The following is an 8,643-nucleotide window of genomic DNA, read 5'->3' as shown; positions in this document are numbered from 1 at the left end:
AATGGTGCAGGATTAGCATGCAATGGTCTGCCCCTCAGATGTTCTTCCATGTAAGCTAATCGTTATTTCCAATGACCAAACTGTAAATTAATATAAATATTTAAATAAAATTAAAGAATTAAATACTAAAACACTTACCAATAAGCCAAATACACGAAATAACTGAAATTCAAAAAACACAAAATAATTAGGAACATGGCAGAGGTGAGAAGAGACGGTTTTATGTTAGAGATAGGACCTGAGCTCAGTATCTACCATCATGGCTTCTGCTTCATGGTGACGTCAATGCATGGTTTGGGGGAGGGGTGACCACAGAATTTCCAACCTGCGCTTTTCCCACAAAGATGATAGAATCACCTACGTTGCCAGTGTTACAGATGATGGGCATGAATCCGTGAGATAATTTGTTTGTTCAACAAAGTGTAACTAAGGTGCATGTTGTAATGTAATTGACCCTCTGGAGACTATCACAGGGAAGAAATGAGGCACGCTTTGATTGTGTCACAGAGCTAAGTTGTGCAGCTTGGAGAGTTCCCTCACTTTCTGAAAGGCGATGCACGGACCAGCGAATGGCCCTTTCTATGCCATTTACTATCCCATCCTCGCCGCTGTTGGTGTCCCAGGTAAGTTATGGATCCCAAATAAATTCTTTACTTTCTTTGCAATAATTATATTAGATGCAATGCGATCTTAAATACATTCAGCGATTAGACGAATCTACAGTGCCATGTATGGAAGGATTTTAACAGTTAGAGTACAGTGAGTTCCCAATGGGCAGGTCCCGTTGTTAATGTGTTCACATGAATTAGTTATAGAAACGCTTCACATAGGTGAGTGGAGATGCAAGAATTTGAATCTATTATTTATTTTGCGTTGTGTACGTGTGCCTTTTATTATGGCTAATTATATTTTCTATTCATTCAGGAATTGTCGCTGTCGCTGGAAAGGTCATTGTTTATTGCCCGTCTCCCATTTCCACCTGAGAAAGAGGAGTTGTGCAATTTCTTCTTCGAACACTGCAGTATGATGCTGCTTCACAGAAGCTTTGCAAACACATTGACACCGAAGCACCTAGGCATATATTAGGGCAGGGAAGTAAATGTATGATCAAAGAGATACGGAGCGTTGTAAAGAAGGAAACAGTTGTAGCTTTGAGGAAAGGAATTTCAGAGATTAGGGACTCGTCAGCTAAAGACATAATATATTGGTGGAGCGATTAATATCAGGGTGTACGAGAGGGCAGAGCTGTAGGTACGCTGAAATCTCAGATGGCTGTAGTGCTGCATAAAGATCCAGAGATTAGGAGTGGCGAGGCAGTGGAGTGGTTTGAAAAGCAACATGAGAATATTCCAATGGAGGCATTGCTGCACTGGGAGCAAAGGGAGTACGTCAGCGAGTTTTGGACTGATGGAAGAGCTGGACTTGGTGTGAGTAAGTGCACGATCAGCAAATGTTTTGTTTGAGCTTACCTTTGCTGACGATGCAAAGTGAGGCGCTGTCCAGGGGACATTTCCAATTGCTTGAGGTCTAGATGTAACAAGGGCATATATAAGGCTTTCAGCAGCGCCTTAGCTAAGGAAGCGTTGGAGAAGGGCGATATTACTGGCGATATTACATTAGAAAGGTGGAAATATGCAGCGTTGGTGCTTCTGATCGATATGGCGAGTGAGGCGTTTGGAAGATCATTTCATGGTCAAACAAGACGCCAAGATTTTAAAGGGTCTCAAGCCTCAGTGGATGGACAACCAGAGGGAACGACTCAGCGATCAGACAGGAGGGTTCGTGGCTGTAACTGCAGGAGATGTTTTCTGTACAGACAAATATTTAATCCAGAATTGGGTGTGGAACAGTTAGCAACGGCTTTGGTGTAGTCTGATTCTTGAGTTGGCAAAGGACGGATGAGGAAATATTGTGTAACAGATTGGATGGGACATTCTGCTGCGAATATTTAGTTCATAATTAATATGATTTAGAATATAACTGCTCATTTTAGGGATTAAGATTTAATTGTAGTAAAACGGTGCATCTAGTTAAGAAACTGACAAAACAACACTGATGTAAGTGCAGCTCAAACAAGCTTGGGTTTAACACACATAAAGTGCATCCTGTGTTTATGTTGTAAGATCACAGTAGATAGAGAAAAAATAAGTTAAGCAAGAGGTGACCCATCTCTGGATCTGCTAGTGTGCCAGGGAGTCTGGAGAGAGGGCAATTATATCCATTAGAGATATAAATTGTTCCATCCCAAAGCATTCCATGATTTAATGGAAATGGGCGTTTGGGGTAGAACTTTTAATGGTTTACGTTAAATGGGTGTTTGCTCAGAAAACAGGCAGTTCCGTTTGAGAACAGACAGAAGGGAATTAATCTTGTGGCCGCCAGCAGTCAGTCAGTTTGGGACAGGAAGAGATAAAACATCCGCCAAGAGCTGGGAATCAGCTGTGGGACCAGACTCCTAACAGAAGCTGTGGGAGCAGAGAAGGCTAGTAGGAATCAGGAGCGCTCCTGATGTTTAAATCCCCAAGCAAGAAGGCAGTTGCAGTTTTGGTTTGGTGTACACTTCGTCGCGTTGGATTCAGAGTGCCAAAAGGATAAAACCAAAAAACTGCGGATGCTGGAAATCCAAAACAAAAACAAAAATACCTGGAAAAACTCAGCAGGTCTGGCAGCATCTCCGGAGATGAGCACAGTTAACGTTTCGAGTCCGAATGACCCTTCAACAGAACTAAGCAAAAGAGGTGAAATATAAGCTGGTTTACGGGGAGGTGGGACAAGTAGAGCTGGATAAAGGGCCAGTGATAGGTGGAGATAACCAAAAGATGTCACAGACAAAAGGAGAAAGAGGTGTTGAAGGTGGTGATATTATCTAAGGAATGTGCTAATTAAGGGTAGAAATCAGGACAAGCAAGGTACAGACAGCCCTAGTGGGGGTGGGGTGGGGTGAAGGAATCGAAAAAGGCTAAAAGATAGCGGTAAAACAATGGATGGAAATACATTTAAAAATAATGGAAATAGGTGGGAAAAGAAAAATCTATATAAATTATTGGAAAAAAAGGGGGTGGGGAAATCGGAAAAAGGGTGGGGATGGAGGAGTGAGTTCATGATCTAAAATTGTTGAACTCAATATTCAGACCGGAAGGCTGTAAAGTGCCTAGTCGGAAGATGAGGTGCTGTTCCTCCAGTGTGCGTTGAGCTTCACTGGAACAATGCAGCAGGCCAAGGATGGACATGTGGGCATGAGAGCAGGGTGGAGTTTTGAAATGGCAAGCGACAGGGAGGTCTGGGTAATGCTTGCGGACAGACCGAAGGTGTTCTGCAAAGCTGTCATCCAGTCTGCATTTGGTCTCTCCAATGTAGAGGAAACGGCATTGGGAGCAACGAATGCAGTAGACTAAATTATTGAGGGAAGTGCAAGTGTTTGGGCCCTTGGACGGTGATGAGAGGGGAAGTGAAGGGGCAGGTGTTACACCTTCTGCAGTTGTATGGGAAGGTGCCGTGGGAGGGGGTGAGATGTAGGGGGTGATGGAAGAGTGGACCAGGGTGCCCCGGAGGGAACGATCCCTGTGGAATGCCGCCAGGGGGGGTGAAGGAAAGATGTGTTTGGTGGTGGCATCATGCTGGAGATGGCGGAAATGGCGGAGGATGATCCTTTGAATGCAGAGGCTGGTGGGGTGATAAGTGAGGACAAGGGGGACTCTATCATGTTTCTGGGAGGGAGAGGAAGGTGTGAGGGTGGATGCGCGGGAGATGGGCTGGACACGGTTGAGGGCCCTGTCAACCACCGTGGGTAGAAGACCTTGGTTTAGGAAGAAGGAAGACATGTCAGAGGAACTGTTTTTGAAAGTGGCATCATCAGAATAGTTGCGACGGAGGTGAAGGAACTGAGAGAATGGGGTGGAGTCCTTACAGGAAGCGGGATGTGAGGAGCTGTAGTCGAGGTAGCTGTGGGAGTCGGTCGGTTTGTGATGGTTATTGGTGTCAGAGATGGGAAGAGATTGTTTTAGGTTAGAGACAGGAGCTCAGAGGCTCCATTTCAGGGACAAGGCCAGACATGGCTGAGGGGGTGGGGCCGCAGAGTTTGCAGCCAGCAGTTCGCCTGCACCATAATGGAATCATCCACCTCGCCAATGTTACAAATGGTAGGCGTGGAACAGCGAGTTCATCTGTTTGTTCAGCGAGCTGCAATGTTGTAACTTAATTGCCCCTCTGGAGACTCCCACTCGGAATAAATGAGGGATGTTTTGAAACCGTTGCAGAACTGGGGTCTGGAGCTTGGAGAAGCTCGTTGGTTTCTAAAGCACGATGCACGGACCGGTGAAAGGACTCTTTTTTGCTATTTACTATCCCACCCTCGCTGCTATTGGTGTCCCGGGTAAGAAATGGACCGCTTTTTTTGGACATCTTCAGGAAACTTGTCTCTTCCCTTTCAGGATAGAACTGATTTTTTTTCTAATATTCATGGCTCTCTAAGTGTAAGGGACTTCAACCAGGTTCCAATACATGCACATTTTAGGATATTATGCTGCATTATGGTCAATTACAGTGCATTGTTAGCACTTACGGATGGGAGCATTACAAGATTATATTCAACGTATTATTGCTTATAGAACAACTTTTGTTAGATTTCTGAAATATGAATTGTAATAAGTAGCATTGCATGCGCACTGATCTGTTATAGTGTTTAACATTAGATTTTATTTTAATGTAGTTAATAGCGACCTAGTGTTTTCTCTGTCACGCCGAATAATAACGTTCATTAGTGCAGTAAAATGGAAAATGTTGGTGCATTGAGCTTATTACAATATCGGAGGATGATTTATTACAGCGCAACCAAAATATTAGATGCATTGTGATATAAACATTTTTTTTTGTAAGAAATCTATTTTTATCATTGAAAATCCCCTGGAAAGGGGTGGTGCACCATTCCCAGAAATACTGCAATACCGGGTCGATGCGTGGAGTGGACGGAGCAAGCCCCTATTCCATCTCCCTGCTCCAAAAATCAATTTAATATATGGTCCCCAGATAAGGGACGTATCAGATATTAAACTGATAAGAACAGATTTTTTTTTTTTTTTTTTGTAAAAATATACTTTATTCATAAAAATCTTCAATCACATTCAAAACCATTTCAAAAACAACATTACAAGGGTACAATCCAGGTTAAACTTTTACAAAATGTATCACCAGGTGCATCAGTACAAACAATATTACAGTCATTTACAGCCTTTCATTCTGATCTGTACAGCCCGAGGGGCTCTAAACAGTTCCCAGTCTCTCGGTGCGCTGTGGTAGAAAGGTCTTAGACAGCGACCCTTCCCCATTGCGCCTTTGCGGCAGCTGCCCCAAGCTTTAGTGCGTCCCTCAGCACGTAGTCCTGGACTTTGGATTGTGCCAGTCCGCAATGATATAAACATTTGTTCAGTAATTACGTTAATCCACAATGCGACCTCTGGAAGGATACAATAGCTACAGTGGAGTGAGTTCCCACTGGGCACTCCCCATTGTTAATGTGGTCTTCGAAATTTATAATAGAAACGTTTGACAGAGCTGAGTGAGGATGAAAATAGATTTTTTAATCTGTTATGCAGTTTGACTTGCGCTGATAGGCTTGGTGCAGCTGAATTTCATTTTGCATAATTAAATATTTTTTTATTCATGGGATGTAGCTGGTGTTGGCGAGGTCAACATGTATTGCTCATCTCTCCTGAGATGATGGATTTGCTGTTTTACGTCAACCATCGTAGTACCTATGGTGGGGATGCATCAGAGGAACTTTAACAAGCAAATTTGATACAGAATGACATAAGGAGATATTGTGGTCGACGATCAAAAGTTTGATCAAGGGACAGGTGATAAGAAAGGTTCCAAAGAAAGAAGGAGTGACGGAACCATCGATTGAGATTAGGGCCTTGACAGCTGATGCTATTAGAACCGTAGAAAAGTTACAGCACAGAAGGAGGCCATTCGGTCCATCTTGTCCATACAAGCCCGTGGACACCCAGGTGCCCTTTCTTATCCCACATTCCTGCACCCGGCCCATAGCCCTGCACCTTACAGCACTTAAGGTGCAGATCCAGGTACTTTTTAAAAGAGTTTAGAGTTTCTGCCTCCACCACCAACTTGGGCAGTGAATTTCAGACACCCACTACTCTCTGCGTAAAAAAGATCTTCCTCATGTCCCCCCTTCACATTTTCCAACTTGTCTTGAATCTATTTCCCCTGGTTCTAGAATTCTTTACCAAGGAAAACAATTTTATCCTTTCCACTCTATCTATTCCCCCCATAATTTTGTACACCTCAATCAAGTCACCTCTTAGCCTTCTTTGTTTGAAGGAAAACAACCCCAACCTATCCAATCTCTCCTCGTAGCTACACTTCTCTAACCCTGGCAACATTCTTGTAAACCTCCTCTGCACTCTCTCCAGAACTATTACGTCCTTCCTGTAATGTGGTGACCAGAACTGCACACAATACCCCAGTGGTGGCCTCACCAGTGTTTTATACAATTATAAAATTATATTACTTTAATATTCTATACCTCTGCCAATGAAGGAGAGCATTTCATATGCCTTCTTTACAACCTTGTCTACTTGAATTGCTGCCTTCATGGACCTGTGTACTTGTACGCCAAGATCTCTCACTTCATCTACACCTCTTAGTATATTCCCATTTATTGTTTAATCCATGTAACTGTTTGACCTCCCTAAATATATGACCTCAAACTTCTCTATGTTAAAATTCATCTGCCACTTTACCGCCCACTCCACCAACCCATCTATATCGTTTTGGAGATTATGGCTATCCTCTACACTATCCACTACTCGGCCAATCTTTGCATCATCTGCAAATTTCCCAATTGTGCCCCCCACATTCACGTCCAAATCGTTAATATATAACACAAACAACAAAGGTCCCAACATTGAGCCCTGTGGAGCACCACTTGAGACAACTTTCCATTCGCAAGGGCATCCTTCGACCATTACCCTTTGTTTCCTGTTACAAAGCCAACCTTTTATCCAGTTTGCCACATTACCCTGAATCCCATGGGCTTTTACTTTCCTGACCAATCTGCCAGGTGGGACCTTGTCAAATGCCTTGCTAAAATCCCTGCACACAACATCCACTGCACTACTTTCATCAAGCCTTCTTGTCACTTCCTCAAAGAATTCAATCAAATTTTTGAGGCAAGACCATCATTTAACAAATCCACGTTGACCATCCCTGACTAGTCCATGCCTTTCCACATGACAGTTAATCCTATCTCTCAGGATTGATTCTACTAATTTGCTCACCACCGATGTAAGACTAACTGGCCTATAATTGTTTGGCATTTCCTTTCATCCCTTTTTAAACTATAGAACTACGTTTGCATTTCTCCAATTCTCCAGTACCTCCCCTGTATCTAGTGAAAATTGGAAAATCATCCTCAGAGCATCTGCTATCTCCTCCCTGACATCCTTCAGCAGCCTCGGAAACAATCCATCTGGCCCTGGTGACATAGACTTTGAAGGATTTCAACCCTTCGAGTACTTCCTCTCTCTTTATGACTATCCCATCCAATATCTCGCAGTGTTCCTCCTGGACTACTATATCTACATCCTCCCTTTCCTTTGTAAACATGGAGACAAAATATTCATTCAAAACCCTTAGCACCACTGATGGATCGATTAATATCAGGGATACACAAGAAGGCAGAATGGGTGGTACGCTGAGGTCTCTGAGGCCTTGGGGTGTTACAAGGGGTGGATTGATGAGACTGTGGAGGTGTTTGAAATTTTGAAGAATCAGGTTATTAAAGCAGAGCCGTTGTCCAACTATGAATCAATGTAGATCAGCGAGCATCGGACTGATGGATGGATGGGACTTGGCATGAATAAGGGCGTGAGCAGCATATGTTTCGAATCAGGTATAGCTGGATAGCTAGCCCCGAGGATTGACTCAATGACCAGAGGGCAGAGTTTGTGGCGGGGATTAATTATTGTCCCTCCTGCATTGTCAAGCGCTCAATCCAGCATTAGATGTCGAAAAATTCCCAACGGTGTTGGAATAGTGGGAGTCTGCAGGTGTAAAAGTGACGGATGAGGAGGCTTTTACTAACAGATTGGGTGAGGCAATAGCTGGTGTTTTGATCCCGCTTGCTAACAGCTCTATTTGTGTCTCCCATAGCTAACTTGCTGGGGATTGTAATACTAGCCCGAGGACGATGCGGACTCTCCCGTTGCATCACCTACTACCTGATGGCGATAGCGGCGGCCGATTTCCTGGTCATAATCACCGCCGTCATCCTCAACCGGATTGGTGGAATTTACTTTAGGTTCAGTGTCCTGTCCACTACACCTGCGTGCAAGCTCAGCGCCGTGCTGGTCTTTGCCACCCGGGATGGCTCAGTCTGGCTGACGGTCGCCTTCACCTTCGACCGTTTTGTGGCCATCTGCTGTCATGGCCTGAAGACCAGATACTGCACCAAGAAAACTGCATTGCTGGTTATAGGACTGGTCAGTGCCCTGAGCTGCATCAAGAACGTGCCTTTCCATTTCACCTACCAGCCTTTGTACACCCTGGACGGGGTGCCCTGGTTCTGCGACGTCATAGCAGCTTATTATTCCTCCACTGCCTGGCAGGCCTACGACTGGCTTGACC

The 8,643-nt window shown here is 44.2% G+C and overlaps 1 pseudogene; it reads right to left on the bottom strand.

Annotated features, from left to right (window-relative positions):
* Positions 1 to 4,910: 4,910 nt before the first annotated feature.
* LOC144698590 (U2 spliceosomal RNA) lies at positions 4,911 to 5,091 on the bottom strand (annotated as a pseudogene).
* Between the last annotated feature and the right edge of the window lie 3,552 nt (positions 5,092 to 8,643).

Source organism: Cetorhinus maximus, chromosome 23 (assembly GCF_964194155.1).
Source record: "Cetorhinus maximus chromosome 23, sCetMax3.hap1.1, whole genome shotgun sequence".
Lineage (NCBI taxonomy): Eukaryota > Metazoa > Chordata > Chondrichthyes > Lamniformes > Cetorhinidae > Cetorhinus > Cetorhinus maximus.
The sequence above is the reverse complement of the archived record's forward strand: the minus strand, read 5'-3'. Positions and strand labels throughout refer to the sequence as shown.